General features: G+C 44.5%; 1 protein-coding gene across 2 annotated transcripts in view; it reads right to left on the reverse strand.

Annotated features, from left to right (window-relative positions):
* The window catches only part of ccdc120a (coiled-coil domain containing 120a), a 44710-nt gene extending 35736 nt beyond the window's left edge, over positions 1-8974 (reverse strand). Inside the window, exon 1 of one of the 2 annotated variants that reach the window (XM_047377092.1) lies at positions 7659-8974. The gene's annotated coding sequence lies outside the window, so the exon portion shown is untranslated. The remainder of the gene's footprint in view (positions 1-7658) is intronic. The other variant, XM_047377110.1, reaches the window with a different exon arrangement.
* Between the last annotated feature and the right edge of the window lie 3070 nt (positions 8975-12044).

Here is a 12044-nt window from a genome sequence, read left to right on the forward strand (position 1 = left end):
ATTTACTTGGAGTTATATTGTGTTGTTTAAGTCTTCCCTTTATTTTTTTGAGCAGTTTTGGAATTATGTCTGGTGAGTTACTACATAAATGGCGACGAGGATAAACTGTAAAAGTCAGAATCGGGAGGACTGCACATGGAAGAAATAAGCTAGAGATTGTATAAAGAACGGCATGGACACGGCATGGAGTTCAGCTTAGCAGCAGCAAAGATGGCAGCGCCGATGATCGGAGTCACGACTCCCTTTGATAGTCAGACTCAGATGTGGGAAGAATACTGTCAAGTTCTTCACCATTTTTTGAAGCTAATGAAACAACAGAGGCAGCTCGTCAGAAAGCCATTTTGCTCAGCTCGGTGGGAAGTCAAACCTACAGCCTAATGTGGAACCTGGTCAGCCCAGCAAAGCCAGGTGATAAGACTTTTAATGAACTTGTGAAGCTATTAAAAGATCACTTTAATCCTAAACCAAGTGAAACAGTGCAACGTTATAAGTTCAACGTGCTGCGTGACAGGCTTGTGTGTGGGATCGGAAATGATCCAATACAGCGTCGGTTGTTGTCGGAGCCGGACCTAACTTTTGTTAAGGCACTGAAGCTGGCTCAGGCAATTGAGACAGCCAGCAGAGATGTTAAAGATTTGCAGGCCTTGGATTGTAATCATCCACCAGCATGGGGAGTGCAGGTCATACACAAAATTACAAAGAAGCAGGGTTTCCAAAGACAGACCCAAAGCTTACCACAGATGTGGAAGTGATCAGCATTGGGGTGGAGAATTCTAATTTGTTAATGAGGCGTGACACAAGTGTGAAAAAATTGGCCATATTCAGAAAGTGTGCAGATCAAAAAGTTCAGTTCCTGAAGAGAAAGACTAGAGGAGAGGAATGCATAGAAGAAGTAAGCATGTGAAAGTTTAAGGAGCCAATTATATCAGTCAGGGGGTTGATAAAATGCATGACAGACACAGATGAGGTGATGTTCACAATGTACAACCTAGAAGCAACAGACATTCCAACAAAGATGCCATTTGTGGAAACATTGACTGTGAATAATAAAAAAATGCAGGTCAAAGTGGACTCAGGATGTGGTGTAACAGGGCAGAACAAATCGTTTCAACTCTTTATGGGATGAAGAGGCACCAGAACGTCTGTGTAAAGTAAAACTGAGAACATATACAGGTCATAGAGTGGAGGTTCTAGAAGCTGCTTTGGTCAAAGTAGAAGAAAAAGGGTAACAAAAAGGTTACCTGTTGTAGTAGTTCCAGGAACAGGCCCTAGTTTGTTGGGTAGAGGTTGGATAAAGCAGCTAGGCTTACAGTGGTCATCAGAGTCCCAAATGCATCACGTCAAACAAGAAAATGTAGAGGAAGTCCTAATAGAGCACTGGGAGGTTTTCAAAGAGGAGCTTGGCAAATTTAAGGGCCCTCTTCTAAGATATATGTTGATAAAGAGGCTGCCCCCAAGTTTTTCAAGGCCAGACCTGTTCCATTTGCCATGAGACGAAGGGTTGAGGCAGAATTCCTAGAATTGAGGACTTGTTTGCCAGCCTTTTATGGGGACAGAAGTTTACAAAGCTAGATCTGAGTCATGCATATCACCAGATTCCCTTGGATGAGGAAGCAAAGAGATTTGTGACCATAAACACACATAAGGGTTGTTTACGTCATCCGGTGCAGCTACCTTCCAACGCACCATGGAGGGACTTCTGCAGGGCATCCCTCTCGTTGCCATATTCTTTGATGATATTTTGCTAACTGGGAAAAATGACCAAGAACATCTGAAAACACTAGCAACGGTCCTACATTGTCTAAAAGAGGCTGGTCTATGGCTAAAGAGGAGCAAATGTGCATTCATGAAACATGAAGTGATGTTCCTGGGGCACACGGTGGATGCAGAATGTTTCCATCCAGTTCATGAGAAAGTAAAGGCGACTAAGCGCCAAAACCTGCAAATGTGACAAAGTTAAGCTAAAAAAAACAAGTTTTTGCCAAGTCTGTCACAGTTCTTACCCTTGTGCATAAACTGCTACAAAAAGATGTAAAGTGGAAATGGGGCTAAAAAAAACAAGTTGCATTTGAAAAATCAAAAGAAATGATGCAGTCAGCGGAGGTCTTGGTGCGCCACGATCCAGCTAAAGACATTGTGCTGTCATGTGATGCATGCCCTCATGGGGTAGGTGCAGTGTTATCACATCGCATGTTGGATGGAACAGAACCTGAACACTCAATGCTGTGGAAAAAATGATTCCCACCTGGACAAGGAAGCTTTATCAGAGAAATTTGGAATGAGATCACATTGTCATTGTTATTGTTGTAGGTCTGCTGTTTCAGCTGCTAGCAATATGAACAAAAACAAGCGAGAAACTGGAACACTACAGCTCGGAAATGACGTAAACTCCGACATCCCAGTTCTAACTTCCAAGGTTAATGGAATGCAGCATTACTACTATTGATGCGAGCAGCAGCCATCTTGAATGCGGAAGTCAGGTATGGTCGTGTTGTATGGTCGACTTGTAATTCCAGCATTCAGCAGTCCAGCTGACATTTCCTTCTCGGAGGTCGGAAATTCCGACTTCCGAGTACAAACAGAACCTCTGGTAAAAAAAAAAAAAAATCATAGAAATTCATCTGCAACTTTTCTGTAAAGATGCTAACACACACACTGCTGAACTGGTAACCAGTCTGGACCATCAGCCTTGCAGCAGAGGGTCTGCTTACTCAGCAGGAAAGTCACATTGTTTATAAAAGGCTTTATCCTGAAACAGTTAGACCCGTTTTGTAGCATCAGCACAGGGTGTGAGACACAACTTCTTGCAAACCTTTCTGAAGTTCTTGACGGTTCTGGGTTCTGTGCTGAGGTTCCAGTTTGTTCTAAGTTTAAATGAGAATAAGGAAGACATTTAAACACATATTCTCCTCAAACTGACGTTCACCTGCAGCAGAACCACAACCATGAAACCCAAACAGCATCAACGAAAAGTCTCCAGTTTTACCTGAAACCATCTGCCAGGACTTGCAGGTTCTGAAAAAACTTGACAGAACCACAACTCTATCAGTACACACTGGCTGCAAAATCAGCAGAACTTTCTTATGAGAAACATCATTTCTTATCAAACTCTTCAGCTTTGACAAAACACCAGAACCTGTTGGCAGAGACCTGCTTAGGCCCGGTCCGAACCCAACTGCAGTGTGTTCTGTCTATGAACCCAACAGCGGCAGAGCCTCAGCCTCTCTCAGCAGGAAATTTGGGAGTTGGAGTTTTCATTCTGTGTAAGCTGGTGTTTGTCATTGAAGCTCCCACTGACCCAGAACCTGGTTCTGAAACCGGGTCACTGAAGCTCTGAAGGAACCTCAGAGAAAACACTGTCCTTACAGAGTAGAAACCACAGACACACATGCATGCATGACGCTCACATAGCTCGGGGGGTGAAAGGTTATTGGCTAGCTGGCTGCAGCTCTCAACCAATCAGAGCTCAGGACTGGTTGTTGAGATTCTGTGTTGTTGCCGAGCAGAGAATCAGCCTGACCTACATCCATCTCTCACACACACACACACACACACGAGATGCACCGTGAGGCTCAGAGGAACTGCGGCAGCTTCAGTAGCAAATTAGGGTTTTTGTGTCTGTGTGAGGACCAAACACAGAACTACACACACAAACACAATCAGAACATGGATCCGTCTGCAGCATGGTCTCACAGCAAGGACGTTCTACCTGCAGAACCGGGTTTATGCTTTCATTCATGCAGCTGTTTCTGCTTTTACTGTGCCTTTCAGAATAATGTCACTCCAACATCAGTCATCATGTCAGTTTAGTATTCATTATTTTTCTACATGGTAAATAATTTCTAAACAGCTGTAGCAGCGTAACAGTAAACCAACAGAGCAGGCAGCCATGACATGAAAGTACGGTTCCAAAGCATCAGCTCCAAGTGATCAAAAAGGTCTACAGATACCTGCAAGCAAGAAACTCTCACAGAGACCCAATGTGGAAAAACAAGATAAGCTGAAGAGGTTAAAATCTAAAAAAGAACCCAATGATTGGCCTCTAAGAGACGTGAAACATGTTATGGATTGATGGAAACAAGTTGTTCTTTTTAGGTCTAGGAACCACAGACAGTTGGTCAAGTGAGTCCCAATCACTGAATTCAAGCCATGGTACAGTGAAGCACGGTGGCTCAGGTATCATGGTATAGGGTGTGGTGTTGGACCTATTATTTTCATACCAGTAAACATGGATCATTTTGAACACAGAGGTCATGTTGCCTCACCTTGAAGAAGAAATGCTCTAAAATTAGTGTTTCCCATAAACACCAGTAGGGAGCAGCCTCTTGGTTCCACACCAACAAGATTAACAAGATGGAGTTACCAGCCTAATCCCTGGACCTCCTCCCAGCAGAAGACCTGTGGGTTGACAAAACCAAGAACTGTAGAGGAACTGTGGGACCTAACGCAATGGTTTTTGGTTGAAATACCTGTTCACAGGTACCAGACGTTGGTTGACAACATGCAGCACAGATAAGACGCAATTCTTAGAAACTGTTTCCCAAACTAAACATTAGTTCAGAGACTTACAGGAAAAAGTAACCTTTTAAGCATCTTCTGTCTGTACAGTAAATGTTCCATATTAGAACCACAAACACTGACACTATGGCTTTCAGAACATCTAAAGCTCTTTTTCCTCAGGTTCTGCAGAGGGAGAACACGTCTGATACACGATTCTTCATGTTTTGGTTTGGAATTGAACATGCAGTGTTCTTTATGCATTGATGCATATGGAAAAAAGAAACTGGATTAGCCTGGTTCAGAAGCAGAACCTGTTTTTCTCTGAACATTTCCCTTCCTGTGGAGTCCAAGTCGGGTAAGTTCAACAGAACCAGATCAGGGATGATGCACCAGATCTGGCAGAAGCTGCTTCAGAGTCCATCTTGACCGATTCAATGCAGACTTCAGTCTTGGATTAAAACCTGGATCCTGCAAACCAGTTTGGATGTCCAGCTGGACATGGACTCCAGGACATCCAGGACAGGTTCCTGGTGTTCTGAGATTATTCTATCAGGGCCAGAGATTCTGGTTGTTTTTTTACTTCAGAGGTGCTAACAGCTGGACTGTTTTTGGGTAAGAGTCACAAGAAGAAGTCCAGTTTTTCAGAAGAACCTTCCTGCTAGAGCCACAGGGGAAAACAATTTGAACCTCACCAGAACCTCTAAGGCTCCATGTCAGTTTGGACCAGTTGAATGACAGATTCTGACCTCTGATCAAGCCAGAATACCCCTGAGTGACCTCTTGCTGGTGGATATTAGTTATTACATTCATAGAACCACATTTTCTCACAGCTGACAGTAAAATTTGATTTAAATCATTGGTTCTTAGAGCGGCTACAGAACGACTGTATGAAACATCACGTGGTAGATAGCTCCACCCAGACCTCCTGGACCACAGTGCCAACATACCTTCAGGAAGGTCCAGGCGGAAAGACTCTGCTCTGAGCAGTAAGAGAAGAGGTGGAGGGATCTCTGTGATGGTGGTGCAGTCCTGGACATCTCACCAAGAAGCAGCGTTTGTGTAGCTGACCATTGAACTTTTAGCTGTGAGAATTGGTGTGGCTCCAGAATCATCACTGTTTACATGCCGCCATCAACTGAGGGGGCAGTTTGTTGACCGTAACTCACAGGACAATAAAACTGTGGACGTCCTGTATGCAAAACTTAAAACTTCTTCTTATTACAGTCCAGTTCCTTTAACACCACAGTACACCAGTCCAAAGGGTGCCTCTCTCCACAGAGTCAAGAGGGAGTGAAGCCAGGAATGCTCTGCAGGACTGTATGACTGATGAGGGGCCTACAGATTTGCTGGATATTTACTGATGAGGACTTGTTCTGTCACATGGGGACAACATCAATGACTGCATCTCAGACTACGTTAACTTCTATGAGGAAACCCCCGTCCCAACCAGGACTGGTTCCATAACAACCAGCCTTGGCTCACCTGTGACCTGAAGCTTCTGCTAAACGAGAAGGAGTGGGTCTTCAGATCTGTTGACAGAACAGTTAAAGAGGACACAGCAGGACTAAGGAAAAAACACCAGCAAAACAACATGTACAGTGGGGAAAGATGAAGAAGATAACTGGTTTCAACTGGTTTCTTCTACCAGCAGGGAGGCAGTGTTAAAAAAGGCAAAGAACCCCTGCTAGAACATCCACCATCACACCAGCATCAACACCTCTTCAAACCCATCTGTGCTCAAGGTTAAATATACAGATGAATTCACGTCGTGCATATTTCAGTCCGTCATCAGGTAGCTTTCAGATGCTTGTCCAAAGACAACAAATGTACAAATGTAACCATGGGGCAGCGTGAAGCAGTAAAGCTCACGTGCAATCAGTAAAAACAACAAAGAAGAAAATAACAGAAATGCCAGAACTTCTCGATCCACATGCCAAATAACTTTAATGACCATCTCCATCTAATGCGGTTCCTCTGTTAACGTCTTTTAGAATCAGAATCAGAATCAGAAAAGCTTTATTGCCAAGTACGTTTTTGGACATACAAGGAATTTGTTTTGGCGTAGTCAAAACTCTTTTACTAAGAGTGTACATCATCTATGAGGGGTTTGCCGTTTCTCTGATGCTGGAGATCTTCTACCAGTTTCTTCTGAGATGGTTTGATTGGTCCATCTAACCAGAATTTGTTCACAGCAAGACAGGAGCTAAAATACCAACCTTCATCATGGGGCTCTGTAGGGAGAACAAATGCAGATTTAACCTTTCAGTTTCTCAGTAACACTGAAATATGTCAGAATATCAAAGCTGGACATCAGGGAGAACATGGAGAACCTGAAGAGTCAGAACTTCTCTGACTGACAACAACAAGAAGACTATCATTAAGGAGTTTTCTGAAAAACAAATGTCATGTTCTTTCCAACCTCAGCCAATAATATTTTTCTGTAAATAAAATGAAAAAGTGTGAAACCAGGTCATTGAACCGTTGTCATGGTTGCAGTCCGGCACCTTCTCAACACCTCATCCATATTTATGATCTGTGTCTTGTAACATGAGGGAAATATGTGCGAGCATGGGGCCCACCATTATGGTTTATACCCAGGACCCAGAATTTGACCCTACGCCCCTGGCGTCACCTGCTTTTTATTTAAATCAGGTGAAACTCTGGGTCATGTGACCCCAGGCCTGCTCTTTGATTGGCTGTCACTGACTCTGGGTAAACTTTGCGTGTTTACATCAATCAGCTGATCCCACATGTCAACACAAAGACGCGGACGCGCTGGTGTCACGTGAGTCGCGCACGCCTCAGTGAGGTTCTGCTGAACCAATCATTGATCAGTAATCCCCGACTCACCTGTCAGCTGTAATCAACCCGGTTCTGTTCTGGTACTTGCAGCATGTTCACACACCTGGATCCGGATCAGCAGCCAAACCGGACTCCTTTTAGAAACCGTCTGATTCATGCAGCCGGTTGAACCCAAAGAACCGAACCTGAGCTGAGACCAAACTTTGGTTTGACCCGTACCTTGCCCGGTTCGGTTCGGACTCTGAGTCGAACCCAAGAGGAGGTCACAACAACAATCGGACTCGTGCTACTCGGCTCTCGCCCGCCGCGCAGCTTTAACCCGCAGACTTTCAGAGAGTTCCGATCCAGTTTCTTACCTGGGTCACCTGCAGCGGCTTCAGCACGTGGTCTGCAGCCCGGTCCAGAGAGCGGAGCTTCAGAGTTCTGATCAATCAGCTGGTATCCATGGTCTGATAGCTCTTCGTGGTCCTCCTCTTCATCATTCGCAGCATCAGCAGCCCGAGGCGCGCTCCCGCCGCGGACACGCACACGCCTCGCCCATGCGCGCACATGTGGCCCAGCAGCAGGTTGCTCATCATCTTTCTTCTTCGTGTGTTTGTTCCGTCAAGGCCCGGTCTGGGTCTCCGCTCAGTAAGCAGTAAACTCCGGCCAGAACATCTCGGAGATTCTGCCCCAGTTTAACTTTCATTCAGCGCCGAGTAACGGAGGCTGTTCAGAGGTTCGGAACACAGATGAACCAAAAAACAAATTATAAGTTTAAAATCTAAGAGGAAGAAACACCGCAAATAAAGATGATAAATACATAAATAAGAATCTAAAAGACAAGGAACGCTAAAGTCAGAGAGCACGGAGTAAAACAAATAAAACAGAACATCTGGAGAACATCTGTAGATAAAAACATTACCTTCAGCATCTGCTGTAAGTGTGAAAACTCAGTATTTAAACATCACGTCATCAGATACGGAGTTCCACAAGGCTTAGTTTTAGGTCTTAAACTTTTTAATTTTTCAGTGCTGCAACTGGGAAACACCAGCATGTGTTCTCTCAACTGACACACAGCTTTACAGCAGTCAGTCTATTGATGACCTCCAGCCCAATGATAGCGGAGACCTTCCTTCATCTCTATCAGGACAAAACTGAAGTCATAACTGGTAACAACCTTCAGTTGGAGACACTCTTGAATGTAACTGTCAGACCAAATCAAAGCCCTTGGACTTATATTGGATTCTTGCTTTAAACGTTTGACCTCACATTAATAATGGTATCAAGAACACATTTATAACCTGAAGAACATTACAAAATTCCAGTTTCTGTCTCATTTCAAAGCAGAGACATCAGCTTTATTAACATGGGTCAGGGGTCAGCTTCCGGCTCATTTAGAGCAGTTCCAAAATCTTGGTGTTCCTGAGGGATGACGGGATGAAACAACAGATGATAGATAGATGTTAGCTCCACCTGGTCCAGTCTGAAGAAGGAACCGAGCTGAAAGGTAAAACTCTTTACGCTCCATCTATGTTCCTGCTATGGTCAGGAGATATGGGTGAGGGCAAAAGGAACCAAATCCTGGATCCAAGCTGCTGAATGAGTAGATTTCTGGTTGTTCTTCAGAGAATATGGACAAAACAACACGTTTTCAGTTACTCCTGGTTAGGTGACTCTGTTCATCATCAAACTGTTCTTTTTAAACCAGAGTGACAACATCAAGTTCAGAACGCTCCTGGATTAAAATATACATTAACTGGTCCTTAATATATCTAACATCATTGACAGCTTCATGTCTTCTGTGGTCATCTGTAGAACATTTGTAGATTAGATAAATACTTTATCTTATCAGATGGTAAAGTTCTGTGTTCTTCTTGGCTGTCAGTCTTGGGCTGATTTGAATGACCTGAAGTTTAGGATCTCTCCAAACTGACATGATGATACTGAGGTCAGGAGACTAAGACGATTACTCCAGAACCTTCAACCGTCCTGTTAATGACAGGTTGGAGCTTCCAGGTACAACTGAAGCTCAGCTTCTAGGCTGATGTGTGAATTCTCCTCCAGTATTTCCTGATAAAATGTTAATGACCATCTTCCATTTGAAGCTCACACATCTCCAAATCATCGGGGAGCCACATCCGTGCTTCACAGCAGGAATGGTCTGAACAGTACCGGCCTCATTGGTTTTTCTCCAAATGCAGCATTGATGGTTGTGGCCTCAAAGTTATTTAAATCTCATCAGTCCAGATAACCTTGTTGTGGAGGTCTGTCTCTGGGTGGTCTGTGATGAGCTAAAGCCTTTTCTGATGATTTCACCTGCAGCACATTTCAAGTTCCTCCTGACTGTAAATCTAGAAACAGCCACAGAACGTTTTCTACAGACTCCTGTATGTCAGCTAAAGTTATCCGTTGGTTTTTGTTACACCCAGAACAATTTTTCCAGACGTTATGGTTAGAATTAGAGCAAACACTACTGATTGGCCTTTTCTATTCTTTGGATATGTTTTAATCCTTAACCTTTTTTAAAAGGTTCACCAACCTTCTCCTGGAGGTCCTCTGATCCTCCTTCGTGGCTCAAAGCTCAGAGCGCAGTGTTTTATCTAGGCACTAATGACAAGAGGATGGTTACCTCTAGCGGCCACCTGAACATGTTTTAGTCCACCATAAATATGGTGGACTAAAACCATCAAGAATTTTAAATACCAGAAAGACAACCCTAAACCCAGTTCTAAAATGGGCAGGTAGCCGATGTGAGCTCGCTTTCTGATGGAAAGGTGCTCCGTCATCCAAGCAGAACTGGCCTCGGACTCAACTCCTTTTCCACTCGGTGTTGATCCGGGTCCAGGATTGATTGGTGTGAAACTTCTGGCTGCATTCAGATGGTACCAATAAAGTTTTTTACACCTACTGTCTACATCCTAGAACGCTATAAAATAAATATTGATAAAAATATTTTTCCACTTTCAATGATTTGGATTTTTTAATTTTAATCAGTTCTTGTCATGGTCAGAATTTTAACCATTTACTCGTACTCGTCGTCTTCCGTTTATCCGGGACCGGGTCGCGGGGGCAGCAGACTCAGCAGAGACGCCCAGACGTCCCTCTCTCCAGACACCTCCTCCAGCTCCTCCAGGGGGAGCCCAAGGCGTTGCCAGGCCAGCCGAGAGACATAGTCCCTCCACCGTGTCCTGGGCCATCCCCTGGGCCTCCTCCCGGTGGGACGTACCTGGAACACCTCCCGAGGAAGGCGTCCAGGAGGCATCCGGTATAGATGCCCGAGCCACCTCAACTGGCTCCTCTCGATGTGGAGGAGCAGCGGCTCTACTCCGAGCTCCTCCCGGATGGCCGAGCTCCTCACCCTATCTCTAAGGGAGAGCCCAGCCACCCTACGGAGGAAGCTCATTTCAGCCGCTTGTATCCAGGATCTCGTTCTTTCGGTCATGACCCAAAGTTCATGGCCATAGATGAGGGTAGGAATGAAGACCGGCCGGTAAATCGAGAGCTTCGCTTTTTGGCTGAGCTCCCTCTTCACCATTTAAAGTCTGTTATTTTACATATCTAGGCCTGCAGGTGGCGCAGTGGTCAAAACTGTTACCTTGCAGCAAGAAAGTCTTAGGTTGGAATCCCAGGCTGGGGTCTTTCTGCATAGAGTTTGCATGTTCTCCCCATGCATGGGTTCTCTTCAGGTACTCCGGCTTCCTCCCACAGTCCAGAAACGGCTCTGTTAAGTGGTCTCTCTAAATGGTCCTCAGGCATGAGAGATTGTGCATGTTTGTCTCTCTGTTGTCCTGTGATGACTGGCGACCTTTCCAGGGTTGACACAGCCTCCAACACAATGACCGTTGGAGATAGGCACCAGATTCCAAGTCAACTACATCCATTCCAGTTGGTCCTTGTTATCAAAACAATTCTGTTAAATTCAGTTTATTATTCAGATTCAGTTTTTCTATCTAAGGAAACCCAGCAGATTGCATCCAGTCAGTGACTTGCAGCATTCACTCCTCCTGGATGAGCATGTGATGGATGTATGGAAGAAACTTCCAGCTGAACCAGAACCAGTCACAGTGTGAGCAGCCATCTGCCATGACTGACTGGGGGTTTAGCATTGATCCAGAAGTACTTTCTATGGGAAGAAAGTGAAACTTTAATGGATGTAGCTCCTTTAGTCGTTTCATCTAGAAAGAAAGAACAGATAAACTCTGAGCCAGTTTTCAACGTTAGAGTCTGAAAGAGAGAACATAGAGTTAGTCACAGTAGAAGCTCAGTCAGTAGCCATGTCTAGGAGAGAGAAAGGGTTAAACACTGAAAGACAGGGCTATGTGGATCATCTGTAGAGGGTGAGCATTAAGTTGTTGGCAGCAGCAGCACAGCTGATGTCCCCCTCCAGGAATGTACCACAGCTAAACACAGAGTCAGGCCAGGTGTAGCTTCTAGGAAGAGAAAATAGAGAGAACATAAAGTTAAAAGCTGAAATAACAGCAAATAATGCAAAATTGGAGAGTAGTATGAGAATGTAGCAGAGTGAGTGAAAGTGGTCATTATGTCCTCCAGCAGCCTAAGCCTATAGCAGCATAACTACAGAGATAACTCAGGATAAACTAAGCCACTCTAACTATAAGCTTTATGAAAAAGGAAAGTTTTAAGCCTAGCCTTAAAAGTAGACAGGGTGTCTGCCTCACGGACTAAAACTGGGAGCTGGTTCCACAGGAGAGGAGCCTGATAACTAAAGGATCTGCCTCCCATTCTACTTCTAGAGACTC

The sequence above is a fragment of the Girardinichthys multiradiatus genome, chromosome 1 (assembly GCF_021462225.1).
Source record: "Girardinichthys multiradiatus isolate DD_20200921_A chromosome 1, DD_fGirMul_XY1, whole genome shotgun sequence".
In the NCBI taxonomy this organism is placed as follows: Eukaryota; Metazoa; Chordata; class Actinopteri; order Cyprinodontiformes; family Goodeidae; genus Girardinichthys; species Girardinichthys multiradiatus.